The sequence below is a fragment of the Anabrus simplex genome, chromosome 3, assembly GCF_040414725.1.
Source record: "Anabrus simplex isolate iqAnaSimp1 chromosome 3, ASM4041472v1, whole genome shotgun sequence".
NCBI classification, from domain to species: Eukaryota; Metazoa; Arthropoda; class Insecta; order Orthoptera; family Tettigoniidae; genus Anabrus; species Anabrus simplex.
The window spans coordinates 520,073,056-520,086,904 of NC_090267.1; the positions used below are offsets into that span (position 1 = coordinate 520,073,056).

The window sequence follows — 13,849 nt, forward strand, 5'->3', positions numbered from 1 at the left end:
ATATTTTTCACATAACCTTTGAGCGTCCTCTTCATATTTGTCAAAATTATCTCCTTCATTGGCTGTGAATGCAACTAGAGACTCCAGAAGTTTACAACCTGTTAACAAATCTAGTGTAGGTTTCTGTAAACTCACACTAACTTTATCAAATCTTTCCAGAACCTCATGCCAAAAGACACACATAAAAGCCGATTCAAATTTCATGAACTTACTTTTAGTGATTTTGCTTCTTTCCGGGACTCATGTTTTTTTGGCATTTTCACATTATAATATCTAATACACACAAAATATTGTCATATTCATATACATGCACGGAGGCCGGGGCCCCTTGGCACGCGGGGTTCGGGGCTGCAAACCTTTAGCCCCCCTCCCCGCCTTAATCCGCCCCTGATCTGAATTAACGTGTAGCTCTCCACAACTTTTTGAAAAATAGAATTATGGTCACCAAGTGAACTGTTTCTATAAAATGTCATTATTTCACGATTATTTGAGCACACAGCGTTGTTGTTAATTATTTTTGAATACCTGTTACCAAACATATTTCCAGAAATATAACAGATCTTGGACACTGTCTGCTACCTATTATTTAACTTGTATCCAGTGATGTAGGTACGTAGAAGAGTTACTGAAACCCTTCAGATGACGTAGTAAACTCTCATGTCGTACATAGCAGACTACAGTATCTCCTAAAATACAACTAAGGTACTGTTATTTCGTAACCACAGTTAAATCTTTAAAAACTATTATAGACGCCTTGACAGACGGAATGTCTCTGGTTCGAAATTCCTGAAGCAAAACCTTATCGAAATCAATTTTGCTTGAAAATTAGAGTACGTTTAGGTTTGTTAACTTAGCAAAGAAGTCGTCATAATCAGATATCTTGTCTGCTTCACAGCATGTCTTGAAGGTTAGTTCACCATTGTGCAATGTATCCTCTCTTCTGGTGATTTTCGTTTAGCAGGGGTTGGTTGTGACATATATGAGGAAATATGATTGGCAAAGCATCGTCAGTTCATTTTGCCCTTCCTGTGGGCAGAGCTAAAACTGAACCGTCAGATGTTCATGATTATATGATTTTCAGAAAATTGTCTAACACAGGCGTATTTAATGCGTTCAAAATTAACTCGGTGTATAACATGAATCAACATCTCGCTTCCCTTCATCACTAGAAAACGCAAATGTTGAGATACCCCGTTCATTTTTTAAGAAGGAAGACACACTACACGTTGTAAAGTGGAGCCTACACTATAGTAAATAATAATAATAATAATAATAATAATAATAATAATAATAATAATAATAATAATAATAATAATAATAATACATTTAAACACATTAGACAATTCATAATAGTTCAGTGAGTTCACATAACCTAGCTCAAACTGCAATGCTATGGTAGTAAACGCATATTATTGCTGACAACACATATTTTACCAATGCTTTTTCGTACAGCTATAATTTAAAAAGAGTAAGGAACACCTTTAATAATATAGAAATAACAACAGTGTGCTACCAAACCATGACGAAAACAACTCATGCCTCCATATCGAAGCACTAAGAGTGTGACGTCTTGTCGAGTGTAGAAGGCGGGAACTTGCTGTCGAGCTTGTCTCGTGGTGAATATGCACATCTCCGTCTTGATATTACGTGAGAGCATTTAGGGTGGAAATCTTCTGTGTCTTCTTTGTGCCTTACATTTTAATTTGCCATGTTTAAATAGGTTTTTAATGCTGCCGTTTTCTACAAACGTGTATTCTGCGACTTGATGGCTTTTATTTAAAAGGACCAAGCGCCATCTTTAACATTTCTGAGCCATATGTACATGCGAGATCTTGATACTTAAATCACCGCCGTCTCAATCGCTATGTACTGCCTGCTCTGTATCGTGAAAATTGCTTTTACAGCGACATAACAGATGGCAGCAGTACATAATTTTTAATTAAATGAAAAATCGTGCGTGTGACCAATGTAAAACGAGAAATAATACTTAACTAATTCATAATATAATGTACATACAGAAGATAACATTCAACGTTTGAGCCTGCTTTAGGATACGAAAACGTAAAATAAAATCTTACCAGTGTATCACTGCTGCTTGTTGCATCACAATTTCAGAATATTTCATAACAGGGGTTTTACTTGCATCCGGGAGATAGTGGGTTCGAACCCCATTTTCGGCAGCCCTGAAGATGGCTTTCCGTAGTTTCTCATTTTCACAGCAGGCAAATGGTGGGGGTGTACCTTAATTAAAGCCACGGCCGCTTCGTTCCCACTCCTAGGCTTTTCCTATACTATCGTCGCCATAAGACCTATCTGTGTCGGTGCGATGTAAAGCCAATTGTAAAAAAAACGCTTCAACACACAGCTTCAGATGCCACTGAAGCCCACATGTACGATATGATCTAAAGCTTGGGAGGCTCTTTCTAAATAGCATATAGTTCATGACTTTCTTCAGAACAACGGCGATATCGGCCATCGAGTTTGATGTCTGACTTCATGGATAAATTGTTAGCGTGCTGGCCTTTGGTCACAGGGGTCCCGGGTTCGATTCCTGGCCGAGTCGGGAATTTTAACCACACTTGGTTAATTTCGCTGAAATAGGGCTTGATGTATGTGTCGTATTAATCATCATTTGATTCTCCTTACGACGTGCAGGTCGCCTACGGGTGTCAAATCAGAAAAGACCTGCATCTGGCGAGTCCGAACATGTCCTAGGACACACCCCGCACTAAAAGCCATACGCCATTTCATTTCATCGAGTTCGATTTGTTTCTCGTGAGGGTGATTGAGGTGTCCTTGCAGGCAACAACATTCGCACTATAAAAAATGAAATGGGGAAGATATTTGTTTTAGTTTTGACTAATGACATTTGATAAAACGTTGTGAGATCACAGTTTCTAGACAGAGAAACGGCAATGGCACCATCACCTCTGTTCATTACCAGTATCCTCTCCTACCCGAGACTACGACGGAACTTTAACAAAGCAAATTGGACAGAATTTTCAAAGCAGACTGACTCCAATATAAGATGGATAAAACCCACTTTCAACAACTACGGCAGATTTATTGGTATACTAAAAGGTGCAGCAAAACGATGCATGCCAAGAGGTTACCGCAAAGAGTACATCCCTGGCTGGAATGAAGACAGCGAAAAGCTTCTCAAGAAATATGAATACAATGGTGATCCTGCAACTTCCTCTGCCCTTCTACAATCACTAAATGAAAACAGACGAAATAAATGGCAAGAAACCGTAGAATCCTTGGACCATACTCATTCCAGAAGAAAGGGGTCTTCAATCCGGAAACTGGATACAACAAAAATACCATCAGGTAAAAATGTAACATAAACTTAGATCATATGGCCAAACACATGATCACGACTTTACATAAGTGCATAACTTGATCTGCTTATGAACTTCAACTATATTTGTTTTCGGCGCAAGATAGTGATATTCTATTTACTCTCCTGACTGTGATTATTGTGTTTTGAACATTAACTGAATTGCTACGATATGATACAATGTAAATTTTTTGCCTGTGTTCAATATATTAGTTGTTTTAAGATCTTCGCTAATTGGCTGATGATGACACTTGAAATGTGTTGAAACCGGTCCCAATAAACAGGTTGTAACTACTTTTTAGTTCAACTTACTACGGAGTATTGAAAGGTGGATCCTTCCCTATAATATTGTACATCTTACCTCCAAGGTAGTTTATAGGTTGTCATTATTCATCATACGCCAAATAAATAGCTACCTCCACGTAAAAAAAAAAGGCAAAATATATCCGAAGAGAAGTCAGTCATCAATGGAATGAAAGGAAAAGGTCAGCTCGCAGTCATCTGAGTTCTCTGCCCAATTTGAACTAGAAGAGACTATAGAGCAATGGAGTGCATGAAACATGGAAAGGCAGCAGGTATTGATGGCATTTACCCCGAATTTCTGTTACACTGTGGTCTAGCTACTGTCAGATGGTTGAACACCTTTTCCAACATTTTAGAAACAGGCTATCTGCCCCACTATTCAAGAAAACCAAGATCATTGCTTCACTAAAGCCAAACAAAGACCCTTCAAAAGTTGAAAACTACCGCCCCATTGCACTCCTTAGTGTCACATTCAAGCTGCTAGAGAGAATGATTCACAATAGAATCTCCTCAGCCATCAACAAGGTTTTCCCTATAGAACAAGCTGGATTTAGACCAGGTAGAGGATGTGAGGAACAGGTGCTAGCAGTAGCAAATCATATCAAAAATGGCTGTGAGAAGAAGCTGATAAGCACGGGTGTCTTCTTAGATCCACCGTTTGGCACCATAAACTGCTGCTGAAATTAATTAGTGTCATTCCTTATCGGAAACTAACCACTCTAATAGGCAATGTGCTGAGCAATAGGTATTTCCAAGTGTTTTCAGAAAAAAACTCTGCAAGTAGGGTGCACAAAATAAATGACGGGCCCCCGCAGGGATCTGTGCTGGCTCCACTCATTTTTAATTTGTACACATACGATCTTAAAAATACCAAGTCCAAGAAATTTATTTACACTGCTGACATTACCTTAATAGCCCAGGATCAAATCTTCCCCGAAGCTGAAGCAACATAAATATCAGATCTGAAGATATCGGATGAATACTTCGAACATAATTCTCTTCGACCGAATCTTCTAAAGACTGTTGTATCAACTTTCGATCTACTAACACGCACTGTCTATCGGTTCTAAGTAACATTCCACCCCCACCCCTAAGAAGATATCAGTCATTGTTGAACACATGGAAGACCAAACTGAAAACAACCCACTGTTACCAATACATTCAGATTGTCCAGTATTATTACCGCAGCGATTAAAGTTCAGACAACCATCGTGGTGAACAGTAATCAATCTGCTTGACAATCATTTCAAAATACTAGATGCATGAAACGATCAGTGGCAGAGCCAGAACTCCCTGACACATCATTACTTAATTAAAACTCGTTGGGAGCAGCCCGCACCTCGACGACAGTAGTGTGTAGTGTACTGGGCAGGGAATACTGAACAAGTGGGGATGCAAGTCCTCTTCTCATTGCGACTGTGGTGAGGAACACCAGTGCTCGAATGTCCCTTCAGAGCGTTTAGAGGCTCAATGAAAAATATCCACAACCTAACACCAGAAGCCGTTGAGAGGATTAACCGTCTGGGCATAGTATTGTGAATATTTTCATGAACTTGAGAGTGTGTGCATATGTGTGTATTTTTGTACATATTTTGTAAATAGCTGATATTTCTCCTTTCATCATACGAAAATAAATAACCTCTCCAAATACTTCAGAGAACTTTATCGCCTCCAGAGAGGCTTGACAGTCAATACTGGAGAATTGGAGCTGCACGCAGTTTTCCTCCGTCCTGAAACTAACATACATCAGCAGAAAGTCGAGGAAAGAGATCAAAAGAAATGGAAAGTACGTAACCAATATTAAGAGGTTGCGGGTAAAAACCGTCCACTTGGAAGCAGAACTTAGTAAGATAAAATAGGACCATGGCAATCATGCAAGCCGAGGTTCTAAAATTCGAAGAGAAGCCGAGGGAAGTAATATGAAAGCAACGTTTTTGTTACAGCAACTTATGAATATTGGAAAAAGAAATGTAAACACCAGGCGAAGTTGATGTGCTGTTATCTTCAAAGTCACCAACGGGTTATCTATCGGATTCTAAGAAGAATCGAAAAGGGAAAACGGGAATAAATTCATTAACTGAAGCCCGATTACAGGCAGGAAGAGTGTCGTTTGCCAACAATAACAAAAAGGTTGGTTCCCTTAAAACAGATGAAATGCCAAGACTAAAGTTTTTGACAGGAAATTAAATATATTTATTGGGCTGAATTTCATTGAAATTGATGCTCATGGAATCGAAGATAGAGTCAAGAAACAACTCTGCATTTTATTCAAGGGACTCTCTACATACTACAGAATACCTGTGTCTTTCTATTTCACTTCATCCGTTATGGGCGCAGAACTTGCAAACATTTATCTTGGATGCATTAAATGCTGTTGCAGAGTGTGGTTTCAAAGCGATCAAAATTGTCATCGACAATTCCCAGGTTTCCAAACATTATGCAGAGGAAATTCAACGCATCAGATACCACATCCAGCTGATAAAACCAGAGCTCTGTTCCTAAGTTTTGATCCCAAAAACGAGCGATGCCATTGCCTTTTTGTAAACAATGCTACGGTGATCGGCGATCAAACTTCAGAAATTTTCAATGGTAAAAAGCCGGTAAGGAAACTAAGCAGAAAAATAACTTACTCGACAAATTTGGAGAAAATGAATGTAGAAGGAGCTAAAATTGTATTTCCCCTGGAACAATTGGTGGTCAGAAAAGAATGGAGGGGGTTTGTGTCGCGAGCCTGACAGGTAGGGACAGTTTAATAGAAACGTTTCGTTTTATGGAGCATTTTATGAAATGGTTGGATGCGCATGACGTCTGCAACACCTCGTACGGGATATCTTCCAGGAATGAGAACATACTTGCATTTAAGATGAGCGCCTCAGTTGGCTAATTAATGATTTTCTGTCATATATTAAGAAAATTCAAATGTATCCAGAGACCGCGGAAATATTCACGAGCGAAACATAGGTCTTGATTATCCACTTCACTGTGACATGCGTAAAATGCGTCATAAGTATACAATACATTTTCGTTATGTCTTGACGAGGAACCTAACAAGCGATGATACCGACGCCACGTACGCCTAAACCAGGATACGACGGACGTAAGATCATGTCTTAACGCAATCGAAAGAACGCTCCGTATTGCGGCATCACGCGTGGGAATGCTGAGCTGGGGTGTACGAACCAATTTACTACAACATCAGACCTATCTGAATATTGCTTTCTTGTAAAGTGTTCAGTAGTATACAGATATAATTATCAATAGCTACGCTGCCTGGTATTTCTGTAGGTATGGTGGCAGATGTTTTGTGCGCCTCGCAAAAGAATAAAGACTGTCAAGGCTGTATCTTCTCCAGCTAGTGAAAGTCCAACATTGTACTTTATTCGCTTTCCAGATCGAGGAGCCCTCTGATACCAGAAATTAATTGGTCTTGGCATTTCTACAATGTATGATGGAATTTACCACCTGTGCTTTGTAATACTCCGAAAACAGTTACTAAAATTATGTACGTTATTTCTGAAAGATAGGTTCATCAGTGAAATTAAGTGCAGAATGTGTAAAAACGACAAACTAACCCTTCTTGTACTCTGAACATTCTGAGACCTCTACTAGACAACATTGCTTCGAGCCACTCAACCCCCTCTGTAAGAGCGATCTGTCCATGCCGGTGCGACACAATCGGGTAAATGAGGTACTGTAATTGCTCGCAGACCCATTCAACTCTCTTTATTTAGGACACAACTTACGTATACGGCCAGGTGAACACAAGGGGACAACAACGCGATCCTGGTGGCTGAATGGTGATGTAGAATGCCGCTTGTAGGCAAGGCGCTTAATACAGGTCATTCCAGCTCAGTTTCTGAGGGTTCACCTATGTTGCTTTGCAAGACAAAAATTTGTTGATTGTTGCTGTGAGGGACAGAATTAGTTTCTAAGATCGAAAACAATACATGAGAAAGGTTCTGAAGTATTTTCTTCTTTAAAACCATGTGTTTTGTAACACTGATAGTTACTTAAACAATTCATTCGACAATGGTTTAGGAACATCGATTATATTATTTCAGGTGGCCTGGTTGTGTTTTATGCGAACTTGGCAGAAAAGTATTAACCCTTGCGAAAATCAAATGATCATAAATTTGTCTCCCGCTCATGGCCATGCACCAACGCCTGCTAATTTCAGATGGTCACTAGCCACTAGTCACTAGGTAACTTTATCTGACTATCCTTCCATAACTTACATCACTGCCTGCACAGTTGCTGCCTAACATTGCCTGATCATACATCCAAACCTTACATCACAGCCTGCACAGTTGCCAGCTAACATTATCTGATCATACATTTATACCTTATATCACAGCCTGCACGGTTGCTAGGTAACTTTATCTGACCATCCTTCCATGCCTTACATCACAGCCTGCACGCTTGCTAGGTAACATTGTCTGACCATCCATCCATACCTTACATAACAGCCTGCACGGTTGCTAGGTAACATTGTCTGACCATCCATCCATACCTTACATCACAGCCTGCACAGTTGCTAGGTAACATTGTCTGACCATCCATCCATATCTTACATCACAGCCTGCACGGTTGCTAGGTAACATTGTCTGGCCATACATCCACACCTTGCATCACAGCCTGCACGGTTGCTAGGTAACATTGTCTGACCATCCATCCATATCTTACATCACAGCCTGCACGGTTGCTAGGTAACATTGTCTGGCCATACATCCACACCTTACATCACAGCCTGCACGGTTGCTAGGTAACATTGTCTGATCATCCATCCATGCCTTACATCACAGCCTGCACGGTTGCTAGGTAACATTGGCCATTCTTCCATGCTTTACATCACAGCCTGCACGCTTGTTAGGTAACATTGTCTGGCCATCCATCCACACCTTACACCAGAGCTTGCAAGGTTGCTAGGTAAAATTGTCTAGCCATCCATCCATACCTTACATCACAGCCTGCACGGTTGCTAGGTAACATTGTCTGATTATCCATCCATGCCTTACATCACAGCCTGCACGGTTGCTAGGTAACATTGTCTGATCATCCATCCATGCCTTACATCACAGCCTGCACGGTTGCTACGTAACATTGGCCATCCATCCACACCTTACATCACAGCCTGCACGCTTGTTAGGTAACATTGTCTGGCCATACATCCACACCTTACACCACAGCCTGCACGGTTGCTAGGTAACATTGGCCATTCATCCATACCTTATATCACAGCCTGCACGGTTGTTAGGTAACATTGGCCATCCATCCACACCTTACAACACAGCCTGCACGGTTTTTAGGTAACATTGGCTGACCATCCATCCACACCTTACACCACAGCCTGCACGGTTGCTATGGTTACACTTCCTTCACACGTTTTGTCGCACAGCAATACACACATTTTCGGATGACCCTCATCCATAAGGCATATTCATGTCTAAAGAGTTCCCGCATATTTTGCTCTAGTGTTTACTTTGTGAACACATTCTGCGCCATGAACCTGAACAATAGTGTATTAGTGTTGTGTTAGATGCAGGGTTACCTATTCATTATGCTCGAACAATTTTCCCTGACATCAGTGAGTTGGTAAATTTAAGAAATATTTACTGTTGTCCTAAATGCAGAAAAGGAAAGGGCAGTTTACTTTCCTGATTTTTATTTTTAGAATTCTCGAATTCGTTCCAAAACTCATAAATAAACTGTCCCTCCCCCTCACTCGCTGAGGCCCGGAGCTACCCTAGACCAAGCACGTGTTGGAATTGCGTGGCTTCCTTGCTGAACCATGTATTGGTTGTCTGAATGTGCGTTATAATTTTGGTGCTATACAAAAATCATAATATCCACTTTCGGGTAGTTTCTTCCCCATAGTGGATTCCCGGTGTGAGATATTTTCGTGAAAACTGAATTTTCATTATGGTGGTGAAGTTTGGTTTATCTGCCTTACTTTCAATTAGGAGTGTGCTTTTACGGTAACATTAAAAATGCACTAAATTTGAAACTACATAATCATTAGTTTGGACTAAAAGAACAAAATATAACAATATAACAATTGTCTACGATTCTGTTTAATATTCAATATATATGATCGTCATCACCAATAAAATAATAACAGATGTACGCTTGTATAATGAGAATTTGTGAGGTATTAAGTTGTGAAATTGAAATTTTTTGATATCATTGTTCAGGATGAAGTCTTCAAGACGAAAATTTATTTTGTATATAGTGGGCTACTTTTAAGCTGGTGTGTGTGAGCTTTTCTGTTACTGTGTATATAATATTTATTTTTCATGTATAAAGTGAGAAAGATTGGAAGAGAAGTAGTGGTTTTTCTCAGTCGAATAATTTTTAAGAATATATTATATTTTCAAAATACTTCCCAGTTTTCTTGCCTGTCTTCCAAAGAAACAAGTGTGTTTTTCGATCAAAGCCTCCGCTTTACTTTCAGGGAATTCAGAAAACCACATGTTGAGACATTACTCATTGAAGTATTTACACGTTACAACATGGCCATAATTCAACAGAGGTTTATTATTTAAAGAAGGGTAATTTCTGTAAGAGCATTTCTTGCTGTGCAGTTTCAATAGTGGTTATTTATTTTGAGTATAGCAGAGGTTATAGCAAACCTTTAAAATGAATTGCTTGAGTGGATCCTGGGAACGTTCATACGACAATGACCTGCTTTGCCCTTGGAGATATTTCCAGAACTGAACATTATCCTCACTTGAAATTCTTACTGAATGAGCGGAGAAGTATCCTACTGATACACTTGCACTTGGTCTCAGCTACCGTGTGCAGGAAGTTTAATTTCACGCCGTTTTGCACATCACTGTCAATGCTCCATTTTCCTCTCTGCTCGCACATCTACGTCTGAGACTTTTAATTAATGTTGTCGAGTGTCATTGTGTGCTTAATTTTATGTATACAATAAAATCCCACAATTTCGGCTGAAGATTATTTGCCTTACGCTGTCCACGTTCAGACCCTCACGCTTTTTTCGAGTTATAATAATAATAATAATAATAATAATAATAATAATAATAATAATAATAATAATAATAATAATAATAATAATAATAATAACCGTATGGCCTCAGCTACCGTGTGCAGACGTTTCAATTGACGCCATCTGGCTGTCTGCTCGTAAATTTCGACGTTCCGTTTTACTTTAGGCCCACTAGATGGCAGACCGAGTAAACCGAAACTCCCTTGAGTGTCTATGGCTGAGATTTAATGAATTTTGTCGGGTAAACACCAAATGTGTCACCAGAGATCTTTCACATGCCGACATCGTACGACATGGAGTGTCGAATGGACTTTCTTCCGCCCTTCAAAAATCCGACTACCTCTGCCGGATTTGAACCCGCTGTCTTGGGATCCACAGAGGCAGCTCACGTTCTAGGACACTGCTCTTGAGGCGGTAGAGCTGGGATCTCTTCGCTGAGTCCGAGGGAAAAACCAACCCTGGAGGATAAACAGACTAAGAAAGAAGGGAGGAAGGAAAGAAAGAAAGAAACAAGGAAAGAAAGAAAGAAAGAAAGAAAGAAATAATAATAATAGAAGGCAAGGAGTTGGCTGTGAGACTTGGATCACATGGTGCTAAACCCCACATGTCCGGAAAGCAGACTTGTGAGAACGAATTAAAACTACTTGGATACTATCGAGTAAAATATATTCGCTAGTTGCTTTACGTCGCACCGATACAGATACGTCTTATGGCGACGATGGGACAGGAAAGGCCTAGGACTGCTAAGGAAGCGGCCGTGGGCTTAATTAAGGTACATCCCCAACATTTGCCTGGTGTGAAAATGGGAAAGCATGGAAAACCATCCTCAGGGCTGCCGACCCACTATCTCCCAAAGAGAGTAAAATATAAGTGTATCAGTAGTATGCGTTACGGCACACGTACTGATAGGTGTTCCTTTCTTACATTTGGCCAAACACCTGTCTGAACGTAATGATCATCCTCGACTTATAAATTATCTTTGTAATTTTCATCCTCAATCCTACTCTTGAGCCAAATAAAAAGATGATTTAACGGTGAATTAATGGTTGTTTGTTGGTGATTTCATCTTTTTCATCGTATGGTTGGTATGAACCCATTACTTAGTTGTCATTGTAGAAGGTTTTACTTACCTTTGACATGCAACAAGACTTTGATAATATTAATAAAATAATGTTTGATTTTAATTATTTTACGATAAATATATTAATGATTAAAGGAACGTAAATTCTGCAACACTTTTGAGCAGACATTGCGGAATCAATTCACCGTTTTTACTCTCTTTCTACAAAAATGAAAGAAATCTTAGCATTACTGAACTATCATCACTGCGGCGCCCTCACCCGGTCAATGTCTGCAAAACAGGTCATTGGCGAGGTCTCTAATTCTCTTCCAAGTGTTGTTACTTTAAGACCTGGTGGAACGAATTTTAGTAAACTTTTTATATCCTTCGGATTTTGTGGATTGATCTTACGTCAAACATCAAGCTGCTTTCTTTGTTTAGAGTGGATGTGACGGACGTTAGAGTCAAATACCCCAGGATTTAGCTTTGGATCGGTACCTTTAAAATATGTCACTTGCTTCGGTTCCCGCGGACAATGCACCACTCATGAAATGCTACGGTCTCTGTGATTGGTTGTTTAAACGGGAACACGAAGACCAAGTTGCCAGGACGGCGCTACCATCTTCTGAGACTGCACTTTTTTAAGTGTCATCTGCATGTAGAGCTGAACACTCACAGCCGAGTTCTCTCACTGGGAAGCGCTAATATTACGGGTGAGCAGCTCACCTCGGTAGCTCCACGTCTTCTTACCGGGAGGTTCAGTCCTGGGTCAGTACGGTCCTCAAATATGTCAGCACCGTATCGCTAGATTTACTGGCACGTAAAAGAACTCCTGTGGGACAAAATTTCGGCACCTCGGTGTCTTCGAAAACCATAAAAATTAGTTAGTTGGACGTAAAAATACATTATTATTGTTATTATTAGGATGTACATCCATAAACGCACGACATGTGACACTTGTTGCTGATGATGATGCTTGTTGTTTTAACCCTTTCAGTCCCAATGTTGCTGTGAATTAACTACAGATGTAAGCTTCCATAATCAGTGAAGAGATGGCAGAAAAGCTAAACAGTTGACAGTGGTGCACTGATGTCTGGGTGTTTACTTTCTGCATTTTATAAGTCAGTGTGTGTTGAATTAGGAGCGCATTTATTTTGTTTTGTGTAAAAATCTTTCAAAATACCGTGTGTATCACATATACTTAAATTTATCAGTACTATTTTGTTATAAATATATCTGAAGTTGTTGTTAATCTAAAGCAACATTGGGACTCAAGGGTTAAACATACATGGGATTACATTTGTCACGTTGATACTTCTGGGTGAACTCCCCGTTTATGGCCCTCCCCTTTCTTTTCTCGGCCCTCAATTCTCCGAAGTGTTGTGACTTTTCATTTTTCCCGCGTAACTTCCTCTTAAAAGAACAATCACCACCACCACCACCATCCATTCATGAAGTCTGAAATTAGAAATTAAATGTATGCAACTCCTATTACACAGGGATTCCAAAAATAATTGCATATATTTAGTACATTGTATAGTTCCCAGGCCTCACGCTGTGCTGCCGATGTTAGGCCCCTTAAGGGAATAATTTACGTTTTTGACTGTCTAGTATCAATTTTGGCCCGTTCTTTTGCGGCTCCTTCGTAGAATGGTTGCCGAGTTGTACTTCCTCACCAACACTTGAGTTGTAAGCTATAAATTTCATTTTTGTTACGTATTGAAGTGCAATTACGAGGGCAGATCAGAAAATAAGTTGCACTTTCCAATTATGGCCACCTATACACCAGCAACATACACTGTAACGTCACTTTTCCACATAGTTTCCAAGAGACTCGAAACATTTCTGCGAACGCACAACCAACTTGTCCTCCAGCGTTCTGCAACCGCTCGGAGACAGCGGCCTTCACCTCCTCATAGGTCTGGAAACGTCGACCACCGAGCTCCGTTTTGAGCTTACCGAACACATGAAAGTCACATGGCGCTAGGTCGGGACTGTAGACCTCCCACAAACAGAGCTTAATCATAATTTACATAACCTTACAATATACGCCTCCATTATTCTCTTTGCTACAGACTGTACTGGTGTTGCAGGTCTGACGAACATGGGGACCTCTTGTTTCATTAAGTTTTCTGGA

General features: G+C 40.0%; 1 long non-coding RNA gene across 1 annotated transcript; it reads left to right on the top strand.

Moving 5' to 3' along the window:
* Positions 1-1,622: 1,622 nt before the first annotated feature.
* LOC137498926 (uncharacterized) lies at positions 1,623-10,021 on the top strand. The gene is made up of 2 exons (XR_011017948.1): positions 1,623-8,845; positions 8,950-10,021. It is a non-coding gene; the product is annotated as an uncharacterized lncRNA (long non-coding RNA).
* Positions 10,022-13,849: the final 3,828 nt, after the last annotated feature.